The sequence below is a fragment of the Varroa jacobsoni genome, unplaced genomic scaffold (genome assembly GCF_002532875.2).
Source record: "Varroa jacobsoni isolate VJ856 unplaced genomic scaffold, vjacob_1.0 scaffold_689, whole genome shotgun sequence".
In the NCBI taxonomy this organism is placed as follows: Eukaryota; Metazoa; Arthropoda; class Arachnida; order Mesostigmata; family Varroidae; genus Varroa; species Varroa jacobsoni.
In genome coordinates, this window is record NW_019213591.1 from 176,220 (window position 1) to 190,729 (window position 14,510).

The window sequence follows — 14,510 nt, forward strand, 5'->3', positions numbered from 1 at the left end:
ATATAGATATACCTCACATCACAGAATGCTTCCACAAAATGACTATCCGACGCGTTGTTCGTGACAGCATCGGTTTGGTTCAGAGCAACTATTGGCCCCACTGACCGTTAACGATTAGAAGAAGAAGCAGCCTTCACACAACGGAGGTAACAAAGTCGCGTGTTGTATTGTTCTCTACTGTTGTACGCTGTTCGCGCTGCTTCGTACTGTCCAATACGGTGGCGAAGCTCGATCAGTATTGCACTGCGGTGAGAACTTGGATGTACGCTTTGCCACGGCAAAAAACTACGTTTCCTTGCTCACTAACGGTTCTACCCAACTGCTGGTGGTGTTAGCAGTGACGGTCAGGTGATGACTGCAGCATCTACAAAGACTACGATCTACCACGTTATATAGCGTGTGCTACGAGTAACGGCAGCAAAGAAAGCAAATTGAAGGCGCACCGTTCTTTTTTCACTATCGCTTGTCATCTGTCTGTTGTACGAGACTAGACCGGTGACGGACCACGACTACGATTACACCCGTTGGCTGTTGTCGACGCCCGGCGGGAGATGGTTGTGTACAAAACGATTAGCTATATACGCAAACGGAGCACGAAACGGCCAGTATCATGCGACAAGGCTCCAGCCTGGACGATGATAATGACTGTGCTCTGATAAGAGGGCTCAATTCGGTGGATCAACGGGGCTGTTAGCGCGTTTAGAGACGAGGCAGCGTCCGGTGGCCGCCACTCGACCGTGGACCACCGGCACGGTGAAAGCCGTAAACAGTAACAGGCGTATGCACGCTCTCGAGTCACTGTACACGCACTGGCCAATTGTCGTAGACGCCGCCTTGTAAACGGGCAGGGGCGAATCAGTCAGCGAGTCGGTTGCTTCTCCTCATACACTTGTTATAGCCGACCCCTTTATTGTTTTACCTTCCCGATCACCCTACCTTTTTGCTTATATCTTAGAGCCTGTTCGTTTGACCGTGTGTCTACAGCGTCGGACTGACTTTCTGACTGTTAGCTCCAGCTACGACACCCTGATCGCTGACGGCGCTTGCCTGCAGCCGTCAGAGTTAATGATGTTGTCCTTCTATCTGACGACCCAGTCTGGCTCTCACCGACCTAAACTGACTGAGCAAAACTGAACGTAATAGAATCGAACACCAACAAATAGATCGGCGGTATCTGTGCTAGCTCCGTTACTATCAACGATGCCATTAAAGACGATTATGATGCTGGTGATGTCGTTCTTCCACTAACGACAGCCACTTGTAGTCAGCGATGGCGCCTATCGGTAAACCAATGGCTGATTTGCCAGGGTGCCGGCCGGTAACCAATGCCTGCTTAGTCAATGCTCGTTCGTCGGCATTCGTTTGCTTGCCTACCCACCCAGCAGACAGTGCTGTCTGAGAGGCTAGGGTGACCGGTAATGAAAGTCAAAGAACTGGTCTGTTTGATTTACTTTCCCGCCTCTGCTCCGGCCTAACTTCCTCACACGTAGCTGCTGCTATTGCTGTTGTTATTGGCTCTTATGGCAGCTTGTACTCTCGGCATCTTAGGGTCGGCGGTGGTCGTGGTGACGGCGGATGACATCGCATGGTGGCGACGACGACGAGTTCGGTCGGCAGATGCAGGCGCCAGCAGCAGACAGACGAGTGTGGTCGCAAAGGCGGCTGTACCAATTGACCTCGATGAGTCAACCCTCAAACGTTTGGTACGACACGACAAAGGCAAGACAGGTTGTGAGGTCGACGCCGCTGTTCACGTGGTCCGTTTCAGGAGTACTTTATTATTACACTTAGCTGACCCAGCATAATATTACGGTAGAAAAGAGCTACAGGCGCTGAGCCTTGTCAGGAAGTCTACGTGGCTTCGGTCTATTCGTTAATTATAGCGGTTACGATGCTGCCGTTGGGCAATTGTTGGTGGACATCCAGCCGTATTTTCGTTGCTATCGCTGCAAAGTTTCTGTTGCTTCTAGTATCGGATATTATAAAGCATTCGAAGTATTAGTTAATAGCTGACCCATTTTGTATTTAAAACGAAGATAACTAAAATAAAATACTCGTCCGTAGATCTTGGCCTGCTCTAACTGATCTTTCTATGTGTTCCCTTTCTTGTTAAATTGATGAATTGATTCGTACTCGACTTCTGTAGACGAACGTTTACCGATTTTAACAACAGTCAAGTACTTTTTGGTTTGGATCCATGGATTTACGTGGTGTCAAACAGACTATTCAGGACAGCAAGAGGGGGCTATCACAACGGAACAAGCTATCAGAGTGTTGGATAGCCCATCTGCTTGTTAACTTTTGCTGCTGCTATTCTGTTTCTGTTACTCAGCCGTTAGTTTCTACTTGTTGCGTTGTTCTACCCCAGCTGTATGGCCAGAAACGCCAAGTGCGATTTGACGGTCGTAGTTAACTGTTTACTACTGCTTGGTCCCTCCTCGATTCATTCTTTCCTTTTGCCGTCAATACTACGAGACAAAACACGCTACAATATTTTAGTCAACTGTGCGCCAGAAGGCTCCCGTTTCTCGTGGCTGGGGTTGTACGGACGCGTTTACAAGCTCGAGGCTTTGTGCGGGTCTGTGAACAACGCGAACTTCCCCAGCCGTTGCAGCCTTTAATAAGCCATTGCCACTTTTTGGGCGCAATGAATTCCACTCGCTTTAACAGCCAACAACGACCAGTGGCTTACTGATGTTGGTGTCATTTCTTTTATACAATAACCCCAGCTGCTTGAGTTGCGATTTACTTCCTAGTACTCGGGCGTTTCCACGTCGACTGCTAGTTCAGTTTGCCGTCGGCTTTTGAAACTTCGCGTATTCATTCACACGGTCGTGCTATCAATTGCTGATTGATGATAGCGAGCCTCTCTTTCGTCGATATCTCCACACGCCATCACCCTCTCTAGATATTCGATGTCTATGTGTTCTTCTCAAGTCGTGGCGGAAACTTTGAAATGAACAGGTTTTCGATTCCTGCCTTTGCCTTGGTATCACCATCGGAGGCGCGTCTCGGCCTTCTCACGCACTGGCGCTTCTACCAACATCCGCAGCACTACCGATTGCCGTGTCTATCGCATTCGACTCTAGTACTTTTCTTCTTTTGCGCCTTTATTTTCCTATTTCTGGCTGTTTCAGACAGTGTAACTCGACAGCTGATCACTGATAGGCCGCCGGTATAGCTGTTGATTAATCAATGATGGCTTTATCCACAACACTGACGATGGTAGCAGACAATCTCCTTTGCTAAGGTGTCACGCACCCGTTACAACGCTAGCGGCTGATGGATGCTTCTCAAACTATCACTATTATCTCAAGTTCCCGCTAGTCGTTGTCGTCCTCTAAAAGCTCTGGCAGTGTTTGCTATTCCGGGCTAAAATCTGTTGCTCTCCTTTTCGCTAACGGTGGTGATCAGTACTCGTTTTTGAGTAATATGATTACTTCTTTAGTCGTTATTGACAAGCTGAGATGTTCCGAAACACATACTAACCGGTTGGCTACAGATTCTACAACGATTTCATATCTCTATTGATCAGTATTCTCAGCCGTTTGTCTGGCGTGTTTCGTAGTAGCATCAACCCCAGTTTGTTGGTCGTATGTCCTGGTTGGAATTGCCTTACGAATGATGATGGCAGTGGTGGGAAATATCCTTGCCGCGACACTGGTAAAATCAACAGACGGTAACCGTTTGACGCGGCGGACTGAGGACGTACACTGTGTATGCGTCTATATGAATGAACGATAGACTGTAGTGAGCCGTAGACTCAAAGCGACCACCGTCCCGCGCTTTGGTCCCACATCACTGGCTTCTCGCGCTCAGACTGTCGGCTACGATAGCAAGTTACCGTTATGCTCCGGCTTAATCATGACTGATTCATTCCGTAGGGCTGGCATCTATTTGTTCGTGGATGCGTAGGAGACTGAGTCAGTTAATCAAGTAGTCGGCCAGCACGATAAACGAAGGACGCAATGCAGGTTTGCGGTTTATTTGTCACAGACTTTTTAGCGATAAGCAAATGACTCCTCACTGCTCATCAGCCGTCCAAAAAATTTATTTTTGGTCAGGGCGACGTCAACGGCGAAAACAATAGTAATCGGACTGGGTGCTTCTGTTAACTGACTTAGTCGGTCATTCTGTCGTCACTCACTGATTCACGTCAGTGGAAGCCGTACTTTGGCCCATACCCGATCTAGCTTACTGTTCTCAACTCGAGTGCCGACTCAAACATTGTGGAAGAATTGTGGCATGCATCACCCATCGAATCATTAGATTATACTAGTAGACATCTTCACGACGCTCATCGTTATATCCATTGTATTGCATCATTGAATTTTCATTATCATATCCAACGTGGGCATCACTGCACCATCAGCTCGAACTCTACCAGGCAACGACACAGTTACGACTGCAGCGTCAGCCCCAACCAACGCCGGCCGATCACTCATAAATACCAACTAAACGCTAAGCTAAGTTCAGTCCTGGCAAAAATCACACCAGTAAGAACCAAGTGCCGAGTACCCACTGGCCCACGAAGCCGATGAAGGTAACTAAACGATGCTTAGATTAATTCCTGCCTGATGTTCGCATCTCACTGCTGCAGTCCGGCGGCAGCGAGTCCCTGTTCGTCAATGGCTCTCCGGTAACGACTCTCGCTTGTCCTGCGTCGCTCACCAGCTGACGACACTCACAGACATTCATACATGCAATAGCAGCGGCAGCAGCGACGGCACTAGCACTGTTACCCACAGCGCACGCACCGATTGTGCTGGCATCAGCGGCGGCAACAGCTTACAACGTACATGACGGCGGCGCAGGCCCCCATCGAAAGCGAGAGTTGAGGGCCCCCGCTAAAACGGCGGGCAGATGACGCGCGGCCAGGCAGCCTGGCTAGCGATAACCACCGATGTTAACAATAGTTATTGCCCACTTTACCAACCTATTAACACTGCTATTATCGTCGTTATATGACCAACACAGAGCAGCTGAGAAAAAGGCCATCGAACAAATATTTCCGCAATGAGAACCAGCGCGAGCCTTCAGCAGCCAGCAGACATACGCGTCATATGAGACATATGAGTGAACGCAGTGGCTGTTAGCGGGATCAGCGACGACACAACGACGGTGCATGGCACACGGCGGTAGCAGAAAGCGGCTGGCTTAAACCGCCGACCAAGAGAGTGAGGGCCCTGTCGTTAGTCGTAGCACCGCCAACAGCCGCAGGAGCGGCGGCCCGGTCGCGGAAGCAGCGATCAGGACCCTCTCCACTAGCACCCAGCACCGGTGTCGTCGCGACCAGCGCGACACTATAAACAGCAGTGAGCGAAATGCCACCCGAGGCTGCGATACGAAACAATGCTAATGGCTAGTGATGAAAGTAAAACGACTAGCTTTATGAACCTGTACAGGGTTGGACAAACAGGAGAAGGCATGCTAAACGAGAGCGTACGAGAGAAGAATATCAGAGGAAGAAAACATGGGAAAGAGAGACGTACCACCGACGGCGACAACAAGGCAGGCTCGCTCGCGCAACACATTCACGATCAGACGCAAACAATAGCAACTAGTTGTCAGACGTTAGATGGAGATAAATGGTGGTGGAGGAGTGTCGGAGTGCACGACTGTAGGTCGAAAGCACGTTCTTTCGTAGAAGCAAGTACATGATGGCGGTGACAGTAGGCAAACAATCGGGGACGATGGCATATCGGATGGATACGATAGATAGCGCAATGGATAAAACACCTTTGAATACCGTCTGGAAGATCGGGCTTGTTTAGTTTCAGTTTGGTCTGGCCTAAGACTAAATACTAGCTTAATACCGAAGAAGAGTTGCGCAAAAAATTCCATTCACTAAATGAAAGCAGAGAAGAAAACACCAGGAATTTTTAGTAACAATGACGAGAGCTTACATATTTCGTACTGTGCGTGCTGTGTACCGCAGCACCCAGTCAAACAAATACATAAAGCTCATAATAACATCATAAAAATACCGGAGGAACCCAACCAATGCAAGTGCGATAGTGGAGCAGAAAAAGGGAATCGAGGCGTACCTTGACAAGCGGCCCTCTGGCTAGCGGAGGACTGGCCGTGGAAGAAGCTGGTAAAGAAAGGAAAAACAAAAAAAAAATCGGGAAAAGACAGCAGACGATTCGTCCTAAAAAAAACTTAATGTTTGCTTTTTTCAAGTTGTCCTTTAGGACTTCATCGTGTGTAGAGAAAGCCGGCCTGGCAGAGCTACTGAACATTTCTGTGACCTCTCTATAGGGTAACGAAGTAACTACATGAGCACCCAATGTAGCTTCTGTTTTTCCAATCCACTGTGTTGTTAGACTCTAAAAACTTTTAATCGAACATTGCTTAATTAGTTAGTTGAGCCTAAACTGGGAGCAAACAAAACTAGAAGGTACGGATTTGATAATGAAAATGCCATAGAAGCTTTTCGGCTAGAGTCCTGCTAGCTACAGTTCTGTGTTGCCGATAACAAGGGGCCTATTGAGGCAACTCGCGACATTATACTGAGTAGGAATACTTCATGTAAGAATGCTGCTTTTAATGAAAATTTTCAATTTGTTTCTAAAAATAGACAAAAAGGATTTTTCATTAGATCGAAGATCTTTCGTACTGCAAAGATAAAATATTTTATTGCAAAATAATTGAATTAGCATATCTAAGATTTGATGCTAAGGTAAAATAGTAAAACTATAATATGTATATATAACAGGTTTACTATGATAATGAAAGGAACAGTTCGTGCTATAATGAGTTAGTAGGTGAATAAATATGCGTGAACCAATATTTATAAGCGGTTGGTGCGCGCTGTTCTCGCCGCAATACGTACACGACTGTCAATCATCACTAAAACCTCTGTGAAGTTTTTCAGTCGTTAGGGATTTTCATTAATAATTGATCAGCTACATCTCTGTGACGACATTACACAGGAATGACCCAAAAGACCCACGCTAGCAACTTTTCAGGTTCAAGTATTGTCCTTAACGAGGTAACAAGAAAAATGAGCTCCTTCTAATTTGTCATTAATTAATTGTAGCCTATTATTGGAAAGTATTTGCACAAGAGAAATTAATTCGTGGCAGTTGAGCGACAAACGTTTGTATTGTTCTAACGGCGTTCAACTGAACATGCCTAATATTTGGAATGAATTTTTTTTCAGAAACTACACGCACAATACAGATCCTCTATGTGACGAAAATGGGGACGTTGTAAATGTTTGTGAGACAATTATAAAGAAGGAAAAACATGTCCATATTGCTCTTTAATTGAATATGTTGAAGGATTGTTATACTTCGAATTATTAGATTTCAGATGATTCGAAAACTGGAAAGGAGCTTTGTCCAAAGAGATCAAAGTGCCGTGTATTAGTTCTTCGTGAAATATTGCGATATTTACTCAAGCCAAAATATTTTATACTGCGCAAATAAAATGTACGAACGAATGTGTTTCAGATATAAGCTTGAGATGTTTGCAGCAAAAGATTAGCATTCCTTTTAATGCAGAAGTCACTCAAATGGTCCCTGTCTAGAAATTGGATGTTCTTAAATGATCAAAGACATGCCATAGTTCCCTTTTATGCCGCATTAAGACATCCAAAAATAGGCGTCCAAGGCTACCTTGTGCCTCGTACGTTGACTTACTTTAGTTATTTAAATTGAAAAGTACGTCTATGTTAACCAGAATTGTACCCCAATAGGACTCTATGATGAAAGGCTCTCTAAAATCAGACCGATAATCGAGGCGACTCTGGATAATTTCGATGACCTTTCGTCATGCACGTGGAAAAATGATACGAATTAAGCTCTGGAACCCCACATGCTAACTGACAGCTTTGTAATCCTTTGATATCCTCACCTCCAGCCGTATAAGCAGCAATACGAGATCCAACAGTTTTTATATTTTCAGGTATGTTATCGAAAATGCCTCGTGGTCGTATAAGTTCACTGCGAAAAAAAAAACGCTTGCAAGGCAAGGCCTCGGCCGAACCGGGAATTCAGTCTAATTGCACCAAAGCAAAGCTTCGGAAAGAGCAGTATCAAAAGTACGAAAATACTATTCGAACAACTAAGCTGATAAAACGCCTCCTACTGAGGAAACATTGCCGGATAACGGCATCATTCAATCGAACTTCAAACTGTGTTGAAATATAAGATTGTTCCCCTGTCAATCAATTGCATTGTAAAAGGCTATTCATTGGAAGCACGCTCATTTCAACCTCTACCAAGTACCGCTGCTGACGTTCGCCTATTTTAGTAGGCAGAGACACTGCGTATTGGCAATGTTGACTGCTGGGAGAAGGTCATAGATGTTGTAAGTGACTATGTTTCATGATCAAATCAGCTATCTTTGCAATGTCTTTACAAAGGAAATAACAAACTAAGAATAACTTCGTGCAGTATCATCGCATCGACCGCAGACAGAGAATACAATTACTATTTGTAAGACAACAGTGTCTCTTCAACAGAACGCTTGTTAATTCTTGAAATGATGATACTAGATGATCGACTTGAAGGGCTACTGAAGCATATGGTGCTTGCAGGTGAGGACAAGACCCGGAGACAATATTCTATTGAGTCGACATTCTGTTAGTCACTGCATGCTTCCAATAAGCTCGATTATAGAATTCTAATAGGCATTTTCTAAGCAGAGGACCTCTCTTTGTCAGCATTCCATTCAAATTTTTCCATGCACTCAATTAATTAGGCTGCATTTCGAATTTCATCCCTGCCTAAAAGCCAATGTCCCGCTTGGCCTGAGAATTGAGTGGATTCAAAGCGTCGCGTAAATCGAACGCTGTCATCTTGTAATAATACACTCTCATTCATTCTAGACCAACAGAAGCTACGACTGTTACAACGCCGCCAGCGCAATCTACGGTGAACCGATCGGTAGAACCCAAACACGAGACCCATTGCTTTCTCAGTTCACACAATCTACTTGACAAGCTCGTCTCATCATGCCCAATCACCATTACCATCAAGAACAACAGTGCGATGTCATTTTCGTTGGGTGACAAGCGCCGTGAGCGGCATCGCCCTGGTGTCACCATCGGACTCGATGTCAGTGTCGCTGTTGACAGGTGCTGATCACGCCGATCCGATAGCAATAGTAACTTGGCAAACCCTTATGATCGTATCATTAGCGTAACTAAACGAGTCTTAAATGTAAATCGAGTGCGCTGCACTATGCAAAGGTTTCTATCGTGCCATCATTGGCGGTGTGACGTTGAAAGCAAAAAGTCTTACTTTTTATATGGCATTAATTTCGTAGTATTGTGTCGATTCGATGTTTGTTTGGATTCTTGGTTGAGGCGCGAACCAAACGAGTGGTTGGCGTTGATTAGACTAAGCTGGAGTAGTCGCGAATGGTACCGCTGTTCTTTAACGCTGGTCGTCAGAAACTGCTGATCTCATAAATAGATCACTTTGATTGGGTCAATTGGATGGAGTGTGACGATCCCGTTGTGCTCTCTTGCAATGTACTATGAAACAACAGTTATAATTTTGTCATTTGGCCCAGCATGAATAAACTATTGGTAAATACCTTGAATCCCCGAATGGGGGTTTTAGTATCTAAGGGGCGTAATTAAAGGACGACTATCTAAATGTTTCAGCTTCTACGAGATATTCTTTATAAGGAACCCAAGCACGAGTATTGTGGGTCGAGTTTTTATGTGTTGAGACTCCACAACTGTTCTGGACTATTTGAATTCTTTAATGAAAAACATAGTGCACTTATGTTTAAATAGCCTAAATGTCATTATAACGCCTATTAATGACCAATTCAAAATGTATTAACACCTAGCTACTAAGTGCAATACGCCCGCTGCGAAGGAAATGTTCCCAATATACCAAAAAAAGTATCATCTGATGTTGACTGGAAGCGTCGCTTCCTTTGAACGCCGCAAGCTTTTATTTTGTTCCATTCATCACCCTCTTCCCTTTCTGAGGTCTACCGCCTACTGTATAATCGGCAGCTAGGTCAAGGGACGCAGTCAGCCAAAGACTGTAATATAATTGATGCCTCATGCACTCAAACTATGCAGTGACATTAATCCATCCAGCAATTTCCCTGCATGTTGGAATATTCGATCTACACACCACAGAATGCCAGGCCAGGCGATCGGAGATAGTGTCTGCAACCATGTGCATTCCGGCTAGGAGCGCCGGAATCAAGTAAGGAAGCTGCCTTGTCTGGAAAGATAGCTACGTTGCATGGAACAACATTGATTTCTTATTCACTCACATGGAACAACAAAGGAGTCGCCCTGTTTTCGGGCACTACGACCTTGAACATTCTCTGCGTCGAATACGTCTATAAGCAAAAAGTGTGCGGGGTACCTTTACAATCCGATGTGTTTATCTCGCAGTTTGTGCTGGCGTCGGAAAAGCACGAACTGTAGTTTAGCAATACTACGAACAATCTAGAGAGTAAACCATTATCCTAGCGACATTTACTAGCCGAGGACCGACTGATAAGTTCATAAGTGCGGGAAAAGAGCCCCTCAGAAAACAATAGCATTATAACATCAAGGCCAACTAAAGAATTGCTTTATTGTTGTTTGAGTCTGCAGATACTGCTAATTTGTAGGTTATCAGACAGAGTGACCCTGTGTTATTACTAGAACATGGGGGTCAGCTTACGTGACCGGCAACGCAACTGTGTAATGGATGTCAATGAGCCCAGATCATCTGAGTTTAACATGGGTACGGACAACTATGTACTCGGTATCTACGTAAAAACGCCAGATTCTAATTGGAGCTGATATTTCAGTTTCGCATACACCAAAATCATGCAGCTGTAACATTCGATATCGCTTACTTGGTGAAAGTTAATCGCTAGAAATTAGCTTCAGATTTCAACACGTACCCAGTACTCGGCCGCAGAAACCTTCCCAATGGCCTGATGGTTAGTTAGAGACTGGCTGTTATCGCTTTTTATTCTCTTTTAATGATGAATGAGAACTGTTAACAACTCCACGTTGATAGACACAATATGCATTTAGCTATATAATAAAGACCTTTAAGCTAACCGGTGGCCCGCGCAGGCTTTGTTTCTGAGAAGCCGAACACGAATTCTAATGGAATGATTAGTAATTAACAAGATCGAACCTACGCATGCCCCGACAAAACCCCGATCATCTCCGTTTATAATTGATTGATTGATTGATGGTTGTACACCGGTCCATCGTTTTCTGTGAATATATATTTCTGCGTAATTGTAGCATATATTTTACATAACGTAATGGTGTTGATCGATCGCTAGCTGATTAGCGGAAGGTACCTTAAACGCGCATGGCTACTTGGAATCCGGTGTCAGTAACAACAGTATATCTTGATATAACGCAGAAGTTTTGTTCAATGCCAAAGTAACGAAAGAGGTGCGAGTGGAAGAACGACTTGGGGTGAAGGCAAAAACTAACGTTAGCAAACTGATTGTTTAAACTAAACATAAACTGTAGCAAACAGATAGATTAATAAATATGGAGATGGTATTGAAAGAGCGCTATCGGTGTTGGCGCGTATCGTAAACACCACAACAACTATCGCCCCGACCTAAGCGGCGGAAGAATAATTAAGCAGGTTATAGCCTGAGGACGTGCATTTAACAGATTGTTTTTTTTTTTCGATCATAAGTCCATTGCATCAATCGCAGCATATGTACAGAATTGTTGACTTAAAACAAATTATGGTAAGTTTTCGCGTGCTTTACGGCTAGTATTTAGGCTGTAAGACACTGTTTTAGACGGCCGGCTTCTAGCCCTCAACGAAGTGCGTCTACGCCCGCGTCCGAATTTAGATCAGCACGTGTCTCTGAATAAGACTGTGTAAACTATTTCATGAGAATTGACAGTTTCTTGGGAACGGGGTACGCATTCATATAGAGCAGGATATCCAGTCACCTGGAAGTATAGTTAAAGCGTTGTACATTGATATTCTTGTGGCGATAGTTTTGTATAATGCCTGTACAGATGTTTAAAGGATTTTTACGGAAATTTGATGTATATGGAAGATTTAACATTCTTTTATGGTGGAATTACCTTTTATAATAACTTTAGTTTTAACAGAATTATATATATTCAGATATATCAGATATAATTTCTAAGCTAATTTCAATAGATTTTTTCAATGATCACGCCGCAAAGCAATCGGTTCAACTGTTTTAGTCAGGTCGAATAAACATTTTAGAAAGTGAAATAGCCACAATTTCCTGAAAGCCCATTACCACGCAATAGTAATGATCTCAAGTACACGTTCTTCTTTAGTAGGACAAATGCATATAAAATCAATTATTCGCTTTATAAATCATTCAAGGAATAGGCTTTGAGTTCTCGAGAAGCAACATTTTTTCTTTGGAAAAATTTCCAAACTTTAATTTGGAAATTTGATTAACTTGAAACATTCGATCTAATCAAATTAAAAACATTTGGAGATAATTCTGTATTTTCTGGAAATAACAGCTTGGACCACAATTCAGCTTACCTATTACGTGAGTTCCCAAACACATGGTACTGTAAAAGAATTCATTAACTTCCGGTAGTTTGAATCCCAGTGTAGTTTCGCATGGCGCTTTAGATATTTAATAGCATTTGAGAGAACTCATGCACAAAAGGTAACTATTATTGTTACAGTTATTAGTCACGTGAAAAAATTCTCGAAAAACATTTAATCTGTCAAACAGGTTCTCTGGTCGGTTGAAGATTAGTGGTCTTAAAAAGAGGAGCAGGATTAATTTTACTTTGATAAGCACACACAGGCACAGCTGGTTGCTATTGTTCATAAGTAGGCTCTTATTATTACATGCGGAAACAACTCTGGTGGTATTCACACTAATTTGAGTACACCGCTTTATAAAAAAAACATTCGATGGTACTAAACAAACTAGGGACATTAAATACTGACATTCGCTCTTTTACCTCTAAGAGATTTTAAAATGTTAAGATAGAAAAAGAATTGCAGCCATCAAATCTGCGTTGGTCAGATATAGGAAAAGATATGTGGGAAATAGAGCATTAGTGGTAAATAGTTATTTGGAAAACGCCTCTGCGTGATTATTTGAAGTTCTCCACGGCTACATTCGAAACTCGTTCTTTCTTTGTGTTTTTATTTAAGACGTTTGTTAATAATTATAATTATGTACTAATACATTGTAAGCACTGCTCTCCGTAAGTACTTCACAGGAATTATATAGATCCATAGTACAGGTACGAAACTAGACGATGAAAGATTCTCACAGATAACAATCAACAAAATTTCCAAAACGAGATATGGTCCTTGAAGACCTAGAATTTCTAATGTCAGCTATATGTTAAACCAATAGAAAACTTTTCTTTATAAAACATTAGGAGATCTTAATGTCGAATCCTTTGTGAGTCTTTTATTATTAAATAAAAAAAACTTCAAATTTTCCAAGATTGTACGTTAGAGAATATTGAAGAGCGCTTACCGAATAGATTTTTCAAAGGAATATCTCGCCGATGCATAATCATTTTTCTAACTAAAGTTCATGTCCAGCCCTTGTGATAAAATGAATCTACAAGCACTCGAACAATTGTAAAATGTCAGTATTTTTGATTACACATTGAAGCTCATGAATTATTGGCAAATTGGGTAGCTTACACCATTGCAGACAGTACAGATAGTAAATATTATTGAAGAGTCTACCGACAGCCTCGGTTACGATAAAAGTTTAGATTTTTTTAAACTTTTTAAGTTTATGAAGGAACCTTTTAAGATAAAGGAATACCATGCGAATCTTGAGATTTATTCTAAAAATCTTTGTATAGTTACTGAGTAACTGAAAATATTTTTTACTAAAGCATTTGAAACTGAATTGGATGAAGATATGTCAACTTAACGTACAACTTTGCCATAGGTTTAAAAGCAACGCGTGATATTGCAACTCTTATGAAAACAAGACCTGTCATGCCAACTATGTTGAATACTGTACAAAGCGCGGGCATTGACGAAACATGTTATTAACCTTAACGGGTGCGATGGAAACTCAGATGCGGCAGTGGGTGCTGACAGCAAAGACCAACAGGTCAGCACTTGTGTAATAACTCCACCTACTAGTATCTTGATCGTCGCAGGAAGGAGCCTTGACGAGCGAATTGTATCGTCATCTGCCGGCAAAACAATCAATGTCGCTTCGTATGGCAACGGCCAACCAGACGCTCCTACCCTTCAGGATCTGTATGTATGCAACAGTTTTCCTACGGAGCCCTTTCATCGCTCCGGCAAACCACGCTATTCCAATACTCCTGTACCCACAAGCTCCGCGCAAAATCTGCAAAAGTAAATCGTTTAAACTGATAATGTATTGGGTTAGCTACCGTCGCCATAAAATAACTGCCAGCTGCCGCCTTAAAATAGCTGTCAGATTCCACAAGAACTTTTTCTCACTAGGGTGCTATAACGCGATCAATATTCTTTCATAAGCGCGTATTTATGCCACCGTATTTCCTAAATATACTATCCTTAAGTGTAAGCGGGCTGATTGGT

General features: G+C 43.1%; 2 long non-coding RNA genes across 3 annotated transcripts in view; one reads left to right on the forward strand and one right to left on the reverse strand.

The window, feature by feature from the left end:
* Nucleotides 1-14,510, forward strand: part of LOC147753165 (uncharacterized) — a 46,725-nt gene that overhangs the window by 27,012 nt on the left and 5,203 nt on the right. The window lies entirely within an intron of this gene.
* Nucleotides 11,619-14,020, reverse strand: LOC147753166 (uncharacterized). The gene is made up of 2 exons (XR_015312018.1): nt 13,990-14,020; nt 11,619-11,908 (listed from the first exon to the last, which is right to left on the reverse strand). It is a non-coding gene; the product is annotated as an uncharacterized LOC147753166 (long non-coding RNA).